We start from the raw sequence: 20924 nt of genomic DNA on the forward strand, positions 1-20924 counted from the left end.
TTGATCGGGACTGGAACTAGGACTTGGATTTGGAATCATAACTAAAACTAGACCTAGATCCAGAACCGTAACCGGACTAGGACCCGGACTACAAATCAGACCTAGACCCGAATTGGGAGCCGTACCCGGATCCCAACCCAAACCTGGACTCGGGACCCGAACCCGAACCTGAAACCAGACTAGGGACACAGAAACAGGGTTGTGACCTAGAACCGTACCCCAGTCTCGATCCCGAACCCAAACTCAGAAATTGGACCTGGCACCTGAACCAGAACTAGACCGAGACCCGTGACAGTGATCCAAATCTTAACTCGGGATTCAGGTAACGGGGCCTGGGACAGACCAGTAGTCGGTGTCTAGATCTGGGACTCATGCTAGGACCACAACCCATACAAAGTACGAAACCTAAACCAAGACCTAGACTTGGGAGCCAAAATTAGAACCTGAACAAGAATCGTCGAACTAGGACCCTAGAACAAGACTAGGACCGTGACCAGGACCCGAACACAGACCTAGCCTCAGACCTAAACTGAGACTTGAATTTGGGCCCAGACACGGTCGCGTACCCAGACCGAAACTGAGAGCCAGACCTGGACCTTTATTTGGGACCCGATCCCAAACACAGATTGGAATTAGATGGGGATCCGGATACGAACTTGGACTCGGACCAAGACCCAGACTGAGATCGAAATGTTTGATCTAGGTCTGGACCAAGATCCTGACCCAGACCTAAACTTGGACCCGCAGTCGGGACCCAAACTTGGACCTTGACGCGAACCTAGACCCAGATTAGGGTCCAGACCTCGACATAAAGCCGGACACAGACTCAGACCCGAACTCAAACCCACACAAAGATTCAGACCAAAAGCTAGACCCGGACCCAGACACAAACTCAAACCCAAACCAGGATAAGAACCAAGGACTTACACCCAAAACTGAATCAAGACTCAGATCGGGATTTGAACTTGGCACTCGGACCCAACCTAGACCAAGACCCAGGACGCGAACCCACACCCGGAGCCTGATCTGGACCTAGACTGAAATCCGGACCCGAACCCAAACTCAGACCAAGACTCGAACTCCGACCCGAACTCAAACCCAAACTCGAACTCATAATCAGAAATGGAACTAGACCTGAACAAGGACTAGCACCAGGACCAGGACCTAAACCCAAACCCGAACCCAGATCAAAACCCAGACAGAAACCTAAACCCGAATTGAGACTAGGACTAAAACTCAAACCTAGACCGGGACCCAAACCCACACAATAACCGGGACCTGGACCCAGAATCAGGATAGGGACCTTGGAAACAGAACTAGGACCGAGACCTAGTACCCGACCTAGATCCGAACTTGAACCTAGGATCCAGCTCGTTACCCGGCACTAGAAATGGAACCAGACTGGGACCCGAGATTGGGTTCTGGATCTTAACCCAGGGCTTGGACAAAACCCTTAGTCGGTGTCAGGATTTGGGACCCAGCTCTGGACCCGAACCCTGACAAGGACCCGAACCCACACCCAGACCTGAACCAAGTCCCAAACCCAAAAGTGGACCCGAACCCGTACCCCATGACCCAAAAATGGAACCAAAACCGGAAGTTGACTGGGACTGGAACTAGGACTTGGACTTGGAATCATAACTGAAATTGGACCTAGATCCAGAACCATAACCGGACCAGGATCTGGACTCCAAATCAAACCTAGACCCGAATTGGGAGCCGTATCCGGATCCCAACCCAAACATGGACTCGAGACCCGAACCCGAACCTGAAACCAGACTAGGGACACAGAAATAGGGTCGTGACCTAGAACCGCACCCGAACCCGAACCCAAACTCAAAAATTAGACCTGGCACTTGAACCAGAACTAGATCGAGACCCGTGAAAGTGATCCAAATCTTGACTCGGGATTCAGGTAACGGGGCTTGGAACAGACCAGTAGTCGGTGTCTAGATCTGGGACTCATTCTAGTACTAGAACCCAGACAAAGAACCAAAACCAAACCTAGACCTAGACCTGGGTCCCAAAATTAGAACCTGAACAAGGATCTTCGAACCAAGACCCTAGAACAAGACTAGAGCCGTCACCAGGACCCGAACGCAGACCTAGAATTGAACACATACCTAGCCTCAAACCCAAACTGAGACTAGAACTCGGGCCCAGACACGGTCGTGTACCCAGACCGGAAATGAGACCCAACCTAGACCTAAATCTGGGACCAAATCCCAAACACAGATTGGACCTAAATAAGGATTCGGATACGAACTTGGACTTGGACCAAGACCCATACTGGGATCGAAATGCTAGACCTATGTCTCGACCGAGATCCTGACCCAGACCCAAACTTGGACCCGCACTCAGGACAAAAACTTGGACCTAGACCCAAACCTAGACCCAGATTAGGGTCCAGACCTGGACATAAACTCGGACACAGACTCGGACCCGAACTCAAACCCACACAAAGATTCAGACCCCAAAGCTAGACCCGGACCCAGACACAAACTCGAACCCAGACCAGGATCAGAACCAAGGACTTACACCCAGAACTAATTGGAACTTAGCACTCGGATCCAACCTAGACCATGACCCAGGACGCGAACCAACACCCGGAGCCTGATCTGGACCAAGACTGAAATCCAGACCTAGTACCCAAACTTGAACCTAGGACCCAGCTCGTTACTGGGCACCAGAAATGGAACTAGACTGGGACCCGAGATTGGGATCCGAATCTAGACACAGCGCTTGGACAAAACCCGTAGTCAGTGTCTGGATTTGGGACCAAGCTCTGGACCCGAACCCTGACAAGGACCCGAACCCACACCCGGACCTGAACCCAGTCCCAAACCCAAATGTGGACCCGAACCCTGACAAGGACCCGAACCCACACCCGGACCTGAACCCAGTCCCAAACCCAAAAGTGGACCCGAACCAGTACCCTGTGACCCAAAATTGGATAAAAAACCGGAAGTTGACCTGGACTAGAAGTAAGAGTTGGACTTGGAATCGTAACTAAAATTGGACCTAGATCCATAAACGTAACCAGACCAGGACCCCGACTGCAAACCAGACCTAGACCCGAATTGGGAGTCGAACACAGATCCCGACCCAAACCTGGACTCGGGACACAAACCAGAACCAGAACTCAGACCCAAACATGGAACGAGACTAGGGACACAAATCCAGGTTCGGGACCTAGAACCGCACCGCAGTCTCGATCCCGAACCCAAACTCAGAAATGGGACCTGGGACCCAAACTTAGAACCTGAATAAGAATTGCCGAACCAGGACCCTAGAACAAGACTAGGATCGTGACCAGGTTCCGGACCCAGACCTAGTACCTAACACAGACCAACCCTTAGACCCAAACTGAGAATGGAACTCGGGCTCGGACACGGTTGTGTACCAAGAACGGAACTTAGACCCAGACCTGGACCTAAATCTAGGACCCGATCCCAAACACAGATTGGACCTAGATAGGAATCCGGATACGAACTTGGACTCAGACCAAGACCAAGACTAGGATCGAAATGCTGGACCTAGATTTTGACCAAGCCTGACCTAGACCATAACTTGGACCCGCACTCGGGACTTGAACTTTGACCTTGACCCGAGCTTAAACCCAGATCGTGGTCCAGACATAGACACAAACCCAGACATAGACTCGGACCTGAACTCAAACCCACACCTAGAATTAGACCCAAAGCTAGACCCAGACTCGGACCCAAAGTCGAACCCAAATAAGGGTCAGAACCAAGGACTTAGACCCATAACTGAATCCAGACTCAGATTGAGATTGGAAATTGGGACTCAAACCCAACATAGACCAAGACCCAGGATGCAAACCTGCACCCAGAGCTTTATCTGGACCTCGACTGAAATCTGAACCCGAACCCAAACTCAAACCAGGACTCGAACTCCAACCTTAACTCAAACCTAAACTCGAACTCAGAATCGCAAATGCAAGTAGAACCGAACTAGGACTAGGACCAGGACCAAGACCTAATCCCAAACCCGAATCCAGATCAAAACCCAGACAGAGACCTAAACCCGAACCGAGACTAGGTCTCAAACTCAAACCAAGACCGGGACCCAAACCCACACAATAACTGGGACTTGGACCCAGAATCACGATAGGGACCTAGGAAATAGAACTAGGACCGGGACCTAGTACCCGACCCATACGTGAACTTGAACCTAGGACCTAGCTCGTGACCTTGCACAAGAAATGGAACCAGACTGGGACCCGAGATTGGGATCCGGATCTGAACCTTAGGCTTGGACAAAACCCGTAGTCGGTGTATGGATTTGGGTCTCAGCACTGGACCCGAACCGTGATAAGGACCGAAACTTACACCCGGACCTGAACAAAGTCCCAAACCCAAAAGTGGACCCGAACCCATACCATGTGACCCAAAATTGAAACCAAAAACAGAAGTTGACATGGACTAGAAGTAAGACTTGGACTTGGAATCGTAACTGAAATTGGACCTAGATCTAGAACCGTAACCGGACTAGGACCCAGACTCCAAATCAGACCTAGTCCCGAATTAGGAGTCGAACCTGGATTCCAACCCAAACATGGACTCGGGACTCGAATTCGAACCTGAACTCAGACCCAAACATAGAACAAGGGTGGGCACCTAGAACCATACCGTAGTCTCGTTCTCGAACGTAAACTCAGAAATGGGACCTGGGACCTGAACCAGAACCAGACCGAGACCCGTGACGGTGATCTAGATCTTAACTCGGGATTCGGGTAACGGGCCTAGAACAGACCAGTAGTCGATGTCTTGATCTGGGACTCAAACTAGGACCAGAACTTAGATGAAGAGCCAAACCCGAACCCAAACCTAGACCTGGGACTTAAAATTAGAAGCTGAACAAGAATCGCCAAACCAGGACCCTTGAACAAGACTAGACTCGTGACCAGGACTCGGACCCAGACCTAGAACCGAACACAAACCTTGAATCAGACCCAAACTGGATTGGTACTCAGGCCCGGACATGGTCGTGTACCCAGACTGGAACTAAGACCTAGACCTGGACCTAAATCATGGATCGGATCCAAAACACAGACTTAAACCTAGATTGGGATCCTGATATGAACCTGGACTCGGACCAAGACCCAGACTGGGATCGAAATGTTAGACCTAGATTTGGGCCGAGATCCTGACCCAGACCCAAACTAGGACCCGCACTCGGGACCCTAACTTGGACCTAGACCGGAACCTAGACCCAGATCGGGTTCCAGACCTGGACGCAAACCCGGACACAGTCTCGGACCCAAACTCAAACCCACACCTAGAATCAGACCCAAAGCTAGAGCCGGACCTGCACCCAAACTCGAACCCAGACCAGGATTAGAACCAAGGACTTAGACCGAGAACTGAATCCAGAATCAGATCGGGATTGGAACTTGGGACTCGGACCCAACCTAGACCAAGACCCAGGACGTGAACCCACACCCGGAGCCTGATCTAGACCTAGACTGAAATCTGGACCCCAACCCAAACTCAGACCAGGACTCGAACTCTGACCCGAACTCAAACCCAAACTCGAACTTAGAATTGCAAATGGAACTAGAACCGAACTAGGACTAGGACCAGGAGCAGGACCTAAACCCAAACCCGAACCCAGATCAAAACCCTTACAAAGACCTAAACCCGAACCGAGACTGGGACTCAAACCCGAACCTATACTTAGACCCAAACCCACACAATAACCGGGACCTATACCCAGAATCAGGATAGGGACCTGGGAAACAGAACTAGGACCAGGACCTAGTATCCGACCCAGACGCGAACTTGAACCTAGGACCCAGCTCGTGACCCTGCACCAGAAATGGAACCAGACTGGGACCCGAGATTTGGATCCGGATTTGGACCCACGGCTTGGACAAAACGCGTAGTCGGTGTCTTAATTTGGGACCTAGCCGTGGACCCAAACCTTGACAAGGGCCTGAACCCTGTCCCAAACCCAAAAGTGGACCAGAACCCGTACGCTGTGAATAGACTGAACTAGAATTCTTTTATCTTATTCTCATAATTTTGATAAGTTATATCTATCCACATGAATGGTTAGATTTGCTTTCTAGAAGTGTTCTTAAGTTCCTATCACAAGTGTCAACCTAATGAAGATGGGTAAAGAATTTTAAAATTCTCCCACTCAATTAAGGTAGTGTGATACATTATCAAAAAACTTTTATAGGTATCAATTTTTACTACAACAGTAAAACTAAATTGGAACATACAATCATGATCAAGAATTTATATTAATAATAGGTAATTCATTATATTACTTCCATGTTTAAAGAAAATATGTGTTACATAGGGTATTGTGGATAATAAAGATTATGATTCTCTAAGTGTTATAGAGATAATGTGGAGTTTAATACAATCCAGAGTTCATTAGATATAAAAGATCGTTGAACTGCATAGTTTTCTTAACTTTTCTCACCCCTATCAGATCAAAAGATCCTTTTATTAAATAAATTCTTAATAATTGTATTAGAATTAACAATTATTAATAAACATAGAAATATTTTCTAGTGTTTATTTAATATAACTCTATGAAGAGTTGTAAATATTAAAGAATTTGTATCAATAATAAAAACACTTACACATACAAACATATAAATATAATGTGGTAATTGTGGTTTAAGATAAAGTAAATGAAGCTCAATCTCATAAATTGCAATTTGTTTGAATAAAATAAAATATTATTAATAAAAAAAATGTATTGGAACATTATGAGAAAAACAGGGATAAAAATCCCTAACTAAAATTCGAAATCCAAATTGTCTTTAAACTAAAACAATTAATTCAAAAAATAGATAAATGAGCTTCATCTTCATCTTGGACGATCTTCACCCTTTGTCCAGCTTTTCGATCCAACTCACTAAGATAGCATCTGAGTTCAAGTAGCTTGGCCTATAAGAAGAAGAAACAAATAAACAAAGTTAGTCCAGAATCAATAATCCAATTGGATAATAATTCACTGAAACTCTTAAAGTTTATAGAAAGAAATACCTTGTTTCTTTGCAAGAAGTTTAGGACATTGGGGTTTTCAATGACCTTTCTCATTACAGTAGAAACACTTTCCTTTTAGTGCATCACCAGAAGCAGCAGCCTTTTTGTTTTTCATGGCTTTGGCACGCTTTTTGGTGTTTCTCCACTTCTTCTTAGATTTGGGTTTAGAAGTAGAGGCAACATTTGCCTCAGGTTTGACCGTCCCATTACCATTGTCAGAATTTTGAGGCTTACTCTCTTTCTTCTTGGGGCCTCCAATCAAATTTTCATATGTCTGAAGGTCATTGACTAACTCATGAAAGTCTATGTCCTTTTTATTCATGACATAATTTGATGTATAGGGCAGAAATGATGGAGTCAGACTATTCAAGATAAGGCTTACTTGAGTAGTGTGATCCATTTCAGCACCATGATCCTGGGCTTCTTGGAAATAACTTGCCATTAGGAGAACATGATCACGCACATTTTGATGGGGTTCCATCCGTGCATTGATGTATTTCTTAGTCGCGTCAAAGCGAGACTGAAGAGATGCCCTACCAAATAGCTCAGTTAACTTCGTCATAACTTCAGCAGCCTTTTTAGTTTTAGAAAACCGAGTTTTAAGGGTGTCAACCATGCTGGAAAGCATGAAGTATAGAGCTTTGTCGTTAGCTTTCTGCCAACGCTCATACTTTTCTTTCACAGCTTTGGTTGCATTGTCCCCTGGCACTTCAGGAGACGGCTCAGTTTACACAAACAAGGCACTTTCTCCTATGAGAGCAATATTAATGTTCTCATTCCATATTGGAAAGTTAGATCCATTTAGCTTATTTTCGGTCAAGAGTGATAACATGGAATTCATCATGGTTATACAGGATACTACAAAATAATAAATAGAAATCAATAATGGTTTAACACAAAATCCAATTCAGAAATTATAAGCACATAGCATGTAGGAATGATAAGAGAAAATACTTAAAAAAAATTCAATCCTAAATAATTTCCAAGGTTTTCAACAAACTGATTTCAGTATCCCGTTTAGGGGAGAGTCAAAGCTACCATCCATTGAATAGAGTTGTCAGCTCATCTAAAATGTTAAACACTCTAGCAACCTTTTATTCGATCAAGATTGGAATCCAGCGTTGTCCCGTTTAGGCGAGAGTCAAGGCTATTCGATCTTATGAGCTTCTACCATTGTCTCATATTTTGCGAGTCAAATACAGTCGCCACCATTAGGGTGATCCATACTATATAAAACACTTACAAAGCTACTTATCTTTCGAGATTAAACGGTGCTAACTTGCTAATGAACATTCCTCCATTAGGGAGGATTACTCACTAAAACAAAAGCTATGTAAAACAAACAATGGAGATCGAATATCTTAATAATAATAATAAAGCTCATTCTTTAAAATGTATTTTCTTTATTTTTCATAATAAAATATATTCATTAAATATCGAATTTAGAATTAAAATTCTAAATTAGAATTTAATTTAATATTTATAAAATTATACTTAGATGGTGATTGAAATAAATTGAATTATTTCCATCTTAGCAGTAATTTTTATATATAAAAATTAAGAAAATTATTTAAGTTGTATTAATTTAAATTAATTTGCAACTCAAAATAAATTTTCATGAGAATATATTTATTGTATTTTGAAAATGAAAGTATAAAAACTTTACTATTTTCGAAATACTTAAATAATAATTACTTAGAAAAAATACTTCAAGCAAAAATATCACCTATCTAGATTTTTCTTTGACTAATTAATTCAATTTCTAATAATATACTTTAATTCATTTATTTTAAATTAATCAATAAATGAAAAAATCATTGATTTAAGTTGGTCCAAGAATTAATTTATATAAATAATTAATTTACAACTTAATCTATTTTTCAAGATAAATTCAAAAACATCTAGCATAATTAAATGCAATTTCGAAATTGATTAATAAAATAAAGAAAATATATTTTGAAAATTATTTAAATTTAAGTTGAAAAAAAGAAAATAATTTTCTATTTAATTAAGTGTCATGAAAAACAAATATTGAAGTGTCATGATGAAAATCAACTTAGATATTTAATTTCTCAATTTAATTAAATGTATTAAATTCAAGAAATAAATAATTAAGTGTAGAGAAGGCTTAATTATTATTCTCTAGTTTAATACTAGGAAAAAATATACTTAAATTAAATTGTACCAAAATTAATTATTTAAATAATTAATTTCACAATGTATAATATTTTCCTATTTAATATTAGAAATAATAAGTAGTCTAGAAATAACTATCTAGAAAATATCTTATTTGACTAAGTATCTTTTCCACAAAATTTGAAAAAATATCTAATTTAAGTTGTTATAGAAAAAATCTAGAACTTAAATATTTTCAAATTTAAATTTAATTAAATATCAAAAATTAAGTTGTAACCACTGTATTTGAAAAATATTCCATTTTAAGTTTAAAACTAACTTAAAAAATATCTTAAGAATCTTTAATAACTAATGCCTAGAATTCCTCTGTTGGAAATTATTTTACCAGGATCTTAGATCTACTCACAAGTATGTTTATTAACACCCTAAATATGAACTTTCTAAAACGATGAAATAAACACATATAAAGTTAAAGAAACCTTACATTGGGTGCAGCGGAACATAATGACTCCTTCCGTTCAGATATCTAGCCCTTGATTCCTTTCTGTAGCAGAGTATTATCAATATCTGAACCTGGATCTCTTTCTCTGAATCTTTGATGCTAAAACTCCTTTTGCTGAATGTCTTTCTTCACGATCTTCCTCACTATGATTGAGGTATCACTTGCTGTGTGTGGGCACTACTCTCACACTAAGAATTTCGAAATTCAAGAGGGAAGACAAAGAAGTAGTGGCGGCTAAAGATAGGGAGAGAGAAAGGCTCAGGTTTTTCTCTGAAGGAAAAATAGAAAATTTAAGTGTAATTTTCCTGAAGCCTTCACTATCTATTTATAGCATTCCACTAAGGTTAGGTTTGAATTATTTGGCATTAAAATAATGAAAATATCAGTTTAAATTGCCTACAAAAGTGGCTGGCCATGCTTAGTGGATTTGGGCCTCACTTTTTGCAATTTTGCAGTTTTACCTTTTCTGCATCTGATTTTCTCAAAAATGCCAATTTTCTAATTCAACCATTTAAATGCCAATTCTAACTATTTAATAACTATAAATAATTATTAAATAATATTTTCATTTATCATATTTATTAATTGAACCATACAAAGTATCATAATTAACAAATATGCCCCTATAAACTCTTTCTTTACAATTTCGCCCTTACTTAGTGAAAATTTCACAAATAGACATAGTCTAATTTGAGAATTATAATTGATTAATCAAAACCAATTATATGAGTCTTACAAGCAATATTATCTCAACTAGTGGGGGGACCATGGGTCTATATAACCGAGCTTCCAATAAGTAGATCAAGAATTTAGCACTAAAATTCACTAACTTATTAATTCTTCGTTGAATCCACGCATAGAACTTAGAATTGCACTCTCAGTATATAGAATGCTCTATATGTTCCACCATATAGACACATCATTAGTTATCCATTGTTATAATCCTAATGTGATCAATGATCCTCTATATGAATGATCTACACTGTAAAGGGATTAGATTACCGTTACACCCTACAATGTATTTATTCCTTAAAACACTTAACCCCGTATAAATGATATTTCAGCTTATGTGAAATGAGTACTCCACCATTTATGTTCGTTTGGTCAAGCTCGAAGGAGATCATCCTTTGCTTACTATTCGCCAGATAGAAGCTATAGATTCCATGTTTATGATAGCGCTCCCACTCAATTGCACTACCGTGTTCCCAAAATGTTCATATCACCCTGACCTAAAAGTAGGCTTAACTAACAAATCAAAGAACACGAATAGCCTTTCAAGATTGAGCCTAATCATATCAGGATGAAGATCATTTGATCTAGGATCAACTAGGCGATATTGACTTGACTAGATATTACGGTAAGTTTAATAAATCTAAGTCCAAGTTCAATATCGGTCCCTTCCGATGCATACTCCATGCATCCAACCTGAGCTTTACTTTAACCAATGCTCTGGAAAGAAGATAGCATTTCTCCAAATACAAGTAAACTCTTGTTGTAGATTATCATATCAGTAAAACCCTATGTCTAATAAATCTAGGAAACTTTATTCACATAGTCATGTTTACTTTCCAATGTGTTGACAGTACAATAAACAGGATCAAGTATGTGAAAAGGGTTTCAGATGAATTCATACACTATGTACATATAATCATGAAATAAATCATGTGAACCATGCAACATTAAATGTTATTTCTGATCTATATTAGTAAGTAAATCTGATTATATTGAAATGAGTTTTATTTAGGGCATAAAACCCAACAAACTCCCACTTGCACTAATATAAAACAAAAAGTGCGTTTCAAATAATCTCAACACCTTGATATACAAATCAAGTGTAGTAGTAGTAAACTCCTCGTAATAGGATCTGAAAGGTTGAATTAACCACAACCTTTCCTCCACTATTACTCTTCCTTAATCACAAAATCATTGATAATGTGAAATTCCTCTCTATATGTCTACTCTCTTGGGATACTGGATTCTATATCTTTGGCAACTACTTTTTGGTTAATCAAGAAATTAACACTAGTAGTTAAGGCAATTTGGAATGGTGCCAAAAATGTATAGAACTTTTTTTAGACTGAATAAGTACCTTTCCTCCAACCTTAACATTCAGTCCCTTTTCTGGTAGACCTAGAGACTTTAGATAGGTTTTTACACTTCTCCAAAATCACTATTCCACCCCCAGAGTAACCACCATCTTATCAGAAAGATTTACTAGCACAAAGGAAAATTTTCGAAATCTGATATGGTGTAGTCTAAGAGTTTTAAACACACTCTTATAGACTAACATATAGTTCCTCTTCTTAATCTTACGATTTACTTGATTGTCTTCCAATGTTCTTCTCTTGGATTAATCTGATACCTACTCATTACTCCCACTCAACAGCAGGTGTCTGGTCTAAGGCATACAAAAGCATATCTAAGACGTCTCACTGTTGATATAAGAAATTCTTTCATGGCTTTATCTTTTCTGGAATAGTTGAGACTTTTCCTTAGATAAATAACATCTATGTCTAAGAAGTTGTGAAGCTTCTATAGATTGCCATTAGAAAGAAAATGCTTCAGCATCTTACTAAAGTAAGTTGCTTGCATTAGAGTAAGTAATTACCAGGTATACCACAAGCCATAGGTTTAGATAAACTCAAACCTATAATACTAGGAACAGGAAGTTTGTTAAGTCCATTGAATAGACTTATAAACAAAAATTTCCTTTTATGTCCTTGTAATAGAAAACTTTAGGATATTCCATGTGAATGGATTAAACCATAGTTCTTTTGGCTTTCTTCTTAGTTTCTTATCTTGACAATCCATTACTTGTTTAAACTCACAATAGATTTTAATCACTAGTGTCTCCCAAGTCATAAGAAGGTGAGTTCCTAGAAACTCTACCACTACGACAAGGTACCGTGAATTATGTCTAAGAAAACTAAATGGTATTGATCTCTTCGATTGTGACAAGACAACAGAGGCACTGGGATCATCATATATCAAATAAGATGATAGAACACTTTTGGAATCAAGAATTAAATATCTCCTTTATTTGCTACTTGTTTTCAGACTTAGTCATTATCTTAGAAAAGTAGTATTTGTTTGAACAAACACTTTCTTATCTATTGACAATGGGATGGTCCACCCCTAATCACTTAGAATAGCTAACAAACCATGGTTAACAGTTCTAGCTTTTCTTAAGATTTTGATTAGGTCATCCATGAATCTAGTAATGATTTACATTAAGTATACAACCATTACATCATTCTGAAATTGTATTACCATAGAAGGAATTAGGCAACGACTAGTAACTAATCATCAATGTGCAAATCGAAATTTCTGGGGAGGTAAGTTTGGATATAATTCAAAAATCAAATTAATGATCTTTGAACTGCATATCTACTAACTATTTAATCACTTACCTTAATGGTTTTAACCATTGCTAGAAATTAATGAAATTTTTCAAACATTTCAAATTTCTTTGCTGAAAGGTATAATCTAGAGTTATCGTTTTAAGAATACAACGAAAAACTCATATCCACCCCTGAATGTACATCCATCTGCGAATGAGATGAACTACTTTCAGTGGATATAGGCATATTAACTCTTTGCAGAGATTGATCTTGTCAAATCCACTATGAACAAGATACAAATGCTATAGATTAAAAAAAATGTGGTAGTGTCTATTGATGACATAGGTTTAGTTACATCAAAGAGTTCTTAGAATACTGCAAGTTGATCCTGGTCACGGAATACCTAACTCATATTCCATATAGTTTTAATCCATTAATAGAAGATGGATATTAAACACTTGAGAAAGTGTAACTGTATTGTATTCTGGAATTAGAAATATAAGAAAATTTCTATTTGGAATCTAAAATTAAAGTCAAAAACTTAAATTTATACCAAATATAATGTGTAATTATATCTTGGACCACCACTACTAATACAAACTCTAAGTCAGATTTGCCCATACAAGTAGGAGATTTCTAAGATTGAGGATTTATATGAATTGGGAATAGAATTTCGGGATTATAATCATATGCGTCATTTAATTTCTTAAGAGAAAATATAGAATGACATGAAATGATTTATAGACCATTCATCCAATGATATGTAATTGAGCTAATTCGAAATGAATAAGCTAAGAGGAATTAGGATAATTTCGTTTATAAATAAGAATCCAACGATGCTTCGATTAGCGAAAGACAAAGTAATCTTATTTATGTAATCTTCTTGTTTCATATTGTAAAAATACTAGTCTAAGGTGTCATCAATTGATGAAGAGCTAGATGTTGCATATACAATATTTATCTTTAGAGATCTTACACTATTATGTATGTCTAATGGTGAAAATCCATTAGGGATTTATCTCATTAGAAAAACAAACATGTTAGACCAACAATGAAGATTCGAAATTAAACTACAACTTAATAACAAAAAATAACATGGTTCAATATAAATTCATACACAATTCAGAAATTATAAGCATATAGCAAGTAGGAATGACAAGTGAAAATACTAAAACATACAATCCTAAATAATTTCCAAGGTTTTTCAACAAACTGATACAGTGTCCCGTTTAGGCGAGAGTCAAAGCATCATCCATTGAATAGAGTTGTCAGCTCATCTAAAATGATAAACATTCTAGCAACCTTTTATTCGATCAAGATTGGAATTCAGCGTTGTCCCGTTTAGGCGAGAGTCAAGGCAATTCTATCTTATGAGCTTCCACCATTGTTTCATAACTTGCAAGTCAAGTATGGTCGCCACCATTAGGGTGATCCATACCATACAAAACACTTACAAACTACTTATCATGCGAGGTTAAACGGTGCGAAATTGCTAATGAACGTTCCTCCATTAGGGAGGATTACTCACTAAAACAAACGCGGTGTAAAACCCACAATGGAGATCGAATGTCTTTTGATTAAAAGCTCATTATATAAAGTGAGTTGTATTTTCTTTGATTCTCTTTATTTGATTTATTTATTTTAAATATATATTTATTTAAAATTTCCAATTTAGAATGAAAAATTCTAAATATAAATTTTACTTTAATATTTATAAATTTTACTTAGATGGATATGAAAATAACATGAATTATTTCCATCTTAGTAATAATTTCCAATAAATATTTAGAAAAATATTCAATTTAAGTTGTTGCAAAATTAATTTAAATTAATTTACAACTCAAATTTTATTTTCTATAAATATATATTGCATTTCGAAAAATTAAAGTATTTAAGAATACAATTTTCAAAAAATGCATATTAAAATAAAAAATAAATCCTGGAAAAATTATTCTAATTTAATGTTGGCCCAAAATTAATTAATAAAATTAATTTACAACAAAAAATATAATTTTCCTATTTAATTAAATATATATAAGAAAAATTTCAAATATTTAAGTATGATGATGAAAATCAACTTAAATATTAATTTTCTATTTAATTAAATACACTAGAAAAATACTTCAAGAAAAAATATCACCTATCTAGATTTTCCTTTGACTAATTAATTCAATTTCTAATAATATATTTTAATACATTTATTTTTAAATTAATCAATTAATGAAAAAATCATTGATTTAATTTGGTCCAAAATTAAAATAAATAATTTACTACTTTCATCTATTTTTCAAATAAAATTCGAAATTCCAGCATTTAAGAAATGCAGTTTTGAAATTTGATTAATAAAATAAAGAAAAAATATATTTTGAAAATTATTTAAATTTAGTTGAAAAAATAAATTTCAACTAAAAATAATTTTCTATTTAATTAAGTGTCATGAAAAAGAAATATTTATGTATGATGATGAGAATCAACTTAGATATTAATTTTCAAGTTAATTAAATGTATTAAATTCAAGAAATAAATAATTAAGTGTAGAGAAGGCTTAATTATTAATCTCTAATTTAATACTAGGAAAAATATACTTAAAATAAATTGTACCAAAATTAATTATATAAATAATTAATTTCACAATGTATAATATTTTCCTTTTAAATATTAGAAATAATAAGTAGTCTAGAAATAACTATCTAGAAAATATCTCATTTGACTAAGTATCTTTTCCACAAAATTTGAAAAAATATCTAATTTAGGTTGTATTAGAAAAAATCTAGAACCTAAATATTTTTTCAAATTTAAATTTAATTAAATATCAAAAATTAAGTTGTAGCCACTTAATTTGAAAATATTCCATTTTAAGTTAATATTCGAAAAGATATTAACTTAAAAAATATCTAAAATATTCCATTTTAAGTTAATATTCAAAAAGATATTAACTTAAAAAATATCTAAAGAATCTTAATAACCAATGCCTAAAATTCCTCAACTTAATTTTGAAATTTTAAATCCAAAAGATATTCAGATTTAAGTTGGTTAGTTGTAGATAACTAAATATCAACTTAAATAGGAATATTTAAAGAAAAATTTAAATTAAGCTTCAGAAAGAATCTAGATGGTTATAATTCTATATTTAATTAAATACAAGAAGATACATATAGTTTAGCTTAGAATAAAAAATTCTTTAAAGTATAATTTTCTTAAATTAATTTCAAAATAAATGAAATTAATTATGTTGCTAATCAATTTTATTAGGTTAAACTAGTTTAATTAACCTAGTACAGTTATTCAAATCAGGCAAATGGGCCTTCACAATTGGGGTGGTTCATGTGAGGGGGTGCTGGGTTCAGTATGTCGTACCCACTACTATGGCTCCCAACTCTCACACAAGGCCCAAAAGAGAGGAATTTAACCTTAATAAGAACAACTGTTATTAATTGAATAGGCCCAAAAACTAAATGGGCCTAAATAAAATCTATCAATGACTGACATTTTATTTAGCAACAACAACCTATATGCATCTATAATGAAATTAAACACATAGGCTCACACAGGCACACTTTGGATGGGTCCTATCATGTTGCTAGGTCATACACAGATGAAAGAAGATTGTTAATATACCTGTTACAAATTATTTACTTGACCAAGGGAGCCATCAGATCATTAGTTCTGGCAAAAAGTAACCATGGCTATTTGCAATCAAGTAATAATAGGTTTTGAAAACTTACAAACAAGCTAAAACACATACTCCTGCAACAAGGTTAGCTGGATAGTTGGATGTAGGATTTATTTAATTTTAAATTAAATAATTAATTTCGAAATAATTAATTAAATAAATAAAATATTTATTTTCGAAAAATTAAAATAAAATAAAAAAAATTTCGAAAATTTAAAAAAAAGTTAAATTTAAAATTAAACCTACAATTTTGAAAAATTAGGTTTCAACCAACCTAAATATCATTTCAAAATTTGCTAACTACTTTTACAATTTAAATGTTATTTTATAAATAAAAATTAAATAAAAAAAATTAAAAAAGATAAATCAATATCGTTTTCAGATTTTAAATGTAATTTAAATAAATAAAATAATAAAATTTAAAATTTAGCAAAATATCTTACATCCTTTTAAAAATTACATGATTATAGTTATCTTATTTTAAATTTAAATAAGGTCAATTTATTAAAAAAAAAATTAATTTAAAATATTTTAAATCTGACCTTAAATTTAAAAATAAGATAAGATATAATCAAATTTTAAAATAAGATAGATTATTAAGCAAAAAAGATAGATACTAACTATTTTCAAATTCAAATTACACTAATATCTTGAATTAAATTTAAAAAATATTAAATTAATTCAAAATGATAATTAGAATTGAATTAGGAATAGTAATAGTATATATGCAGAACTACACAAAAAATCGGAAGCTAATTCCATGAAAAAGTATGAAAAAACGAAGAAAAACGAAAAAATTGTGAACTGTACGGACAGTTTTCGCGATCGCAGGAAAATTTCAGCACAGCTCCCATTTTTTTCGAATCTTCAAAAAATCATAACTAATTCAAATTAAATCGAAATTGAGTTCTGTAAAAAAGTAACTTCCTTAATTTTTTCCATTCTATCCAATAAAAATAATTCTAGAAACAGAATCGCAATTATTTTTTACGAAAATTCACAAACATCAATCAATCATCAAATAACACTCAATACAACATGATACCATCCAAAAACAAACAAACAATCGTGTTAAAGTCCAAATTTCTTGCAAGTAAATCAATTACCATGGCTCTGAGGCCAGTTGTTGGAAATTATTTTACCAGTATCTTAGATCTACTCACAAGTATGTTTATTAACACCCTAAATATGAACTTTCTAAAACGATGAAATAAACACATATAAAGTTAAAGAAACCTTACATTGGGTGGAGCGGAACATAATGACTCCTTCCGTTCAGATATCTAGCCCTTGATTCCTTTCTGTAGCAGAGCAGTATCAATATCTGAACCTGGATCTCTTTCTCTGAATCTTTGATGCTGAAACTCCTTTTGCTGAATGTCTTTCTTCACGATCTTCCTCACTATGATTGAGGTATCACTTGCTGTGTGTGGGAACTACTCTCACACTAAAAATTTTGAAATTCAAGAGGGAAGAGAAAGAAGAAGTGGCGGCTAAAGATAGGGAGAGAGAAAGGCTCAGGTTTTTCTCTGAAGGAAAAATAGAAAATTTAAGTGTAATTTTCCTGAAGCCTTCACTATCTATTTATAGCATTCCACTAGGGTTAGGTTTGAATTATTTGGCATTAAAATAATGAAAATATCAGTTTAAATTGCCTACAAAAGTGGCTGGCCATGCTTAGTGGATTTGGGCCTCACTTTTTGCAATTTTGCAGTTTTACCTTTTCTGCATCTGATTTTCTCAAAAATGCCAATTTTCTAATTCAACCATTTAAATGCCAGTTCTAACTATTTAATAACTATAAATAATTATTAAATAATATTGTCATTTATTGTAACACGCTAACTAACATAGGCGTATTACGTGATTTTCAAACATGCTGTGCAGCTCGTTGCTAATCAACGAGGTTTATGGAAAAACGTGATTAATTAAAATTTTTGCTTTTTAATTAAACTTGTAAAATAATATTACAAAAGACTCGGGATCCCGATTATAAAATCATTTACAAAAAGATTTAACTGTTTAACTAATACACAAAATAAATGTCGCCTAGCGACCAGTTACAAAAAAATCAGCCTTGCTGTCCCGATGATCGTACGCTCCAGGCCTAACCGCCCCGACATGTACAATCTTCACAAGCTCGCTCACGGTCCATCAGCTTTAGCCTTGCCTTTACCTACATATAAACGTAGAACTGTGAGTCGACAGACTCAGTAAGAAAAGCATAATAATACTCATACATAATCCCGGTCATGATCAGACGCCCATACCCCTGATCATAACCCTAACTGCCGTGTCCAACACGATACTGAGTCCCGCTACTGCCGTGTCCAACACGGTACTGAGCCACTACTCCCATGTCCAACATGGTACTGAGTTCTGAACATTCATAGGGACGGTACTATTGACACGTAACAACCTGATCGGTCGAACCGGTCATACTCCGCCGTCGGTCATACTCCAGCCTGTACCGACGTGTTACTATATCCTCCTGATCGGTCGAACCGGTCATACTCCGGCTGCTGGTCATACTCCAGCCTGTACCGACGGGATACGTCAATAGTACAGAACCACCAACCAAGTGTCAGCCTGATCGGTCGAACCGGTCATACTCCGGCTACTGGTCATACTCCAGCCTGTATCGACGTGACAGGGTTTGGATGGTTCGAAGACAACATACATAACTAATGTAATCTAATAGGCTTCCTACATGCACGCTAAACATGTAATCTACATATGCATACTGTTATACTAATCTTACCTGGATTCCGAATTCAGGTGTGCCGGTCGACCTGACTGGAACTTTAGCTGAGCGGCGGATTACAGGCTCCTAAACCATAAAAATCACAACGCTATAAGTGACACGCTAAATCACTTCCCGGGGACTTAAACTAGGAACTAAAAGTTTCCCTATCGATAAAAAGCATGGCAATACCCCCTAAAACATAAAAACGAGGAAAACACGGGTTCTGAAAATTCCCCAACCGGTAGACCGGTTCTGCAACCGGAATTCCGCTTCTGGGAATTACTAGACCCTCATCCGAAATTCCGGTTGCACAACCGGAATTCCGGTTCCTCGCAGGAATTTTTTAAAAATTCCTAACTCGATCAAATCAAACCCAATTCATACCAAACCTTCCAGACCTGTTCTAAATACCCCAAAGAACATTTTCAAAGCACTAAAACAACCCAGAAATCACAGATAAGAAAAACACCATTAAAGCTCAAGCTTTGAGTTCTAAACTCAAACTTGAGCAAATCCCTCTAACATGCATTCAAACCAACTCAAATCTACTTAAACATGCATAAAATCACCTCTGAAAACTACAGTAAACATCACAAAACAGCAGCAACAGATTTCAACAATTTTCTTTGAAAACTATAGTTTTGAGCCAAAATTTCATAACTTAATAAACTCAAGAAATCGTCAGCCCTAACATGCATGAATCAACATTTTAAATCAAAAATAAACCTCTGAAATCCACATCAAAATACAGCAGCAAACACAACTCAAAAATAAGCATGCAACATGCCATTTTCATCATTTTTTCAACAAAATAAAGAAGAAAACAGGAGAAGCTAACCTAGCTTGAAGAATGCTTAGATTGGAAGAGAATTTGCTTTAAAATCAAAGAAAGAAATAAGCTTCATGCACCCACATACCCAGCCGAAATAGAGAGAGAACTTGAGAGAGTTTTCTTTTTCAAATTTTTCTAACTTTGTATTTTTTTGTAAAAATGAAGGGAATGAAAATAAAAGCCACTTATATCATTTTATTTCAGCCAATAATTAAACAAATAAACATTTATTTTCAAATAATCAAGTCACTAAAAGACAAAACACTATTGGGGCAAAAAGACCATTTTGCCCCTCCACCTTAAAACTACATAAATCATACTAAAGGGGTATTTTTGGGAAATTCTAAATTCCCGGCCATTCCTGACATTCCCAATGTCTAAAAACTCGTCCCAAACTACTAACATACTAAGTTGTGATTTCTACTGAGCCAAACGCCGAGTTCCAAAATACCGGGCACTGGAAATGCAAAATATGAAAACTACTGAATGACATAAACATGCATTTCTGAATTCCATAAATAACAGTATAATAAATTATTTAAATAGCTATAAATAATTTTCATAAATAATCATAATTAACTGCTAATTTCCAAATTAACTAAGCGGGCTTTACAACTATCCCCCCCTTAAAAGGATTTCGTCCCCAAAATCTAACCTGAATAACTC

Source organism: Cannabis sativa, chromosome 2, assembly GCF_029168945.1.
Source record: "Cannabis sativa cultivar Pink pepper isolate KNU-18-1 chromosome 2, ASM2916894v1, whole genome shotgun sequence".
Classification (NCBI taxonomy): domain Eukaryota; kingdom Viridiplantae; phylum Streptophyta; class Magnoliopsida; order Rosales; family Cannabaceae; genus Cannabis; species Cannabis sativa.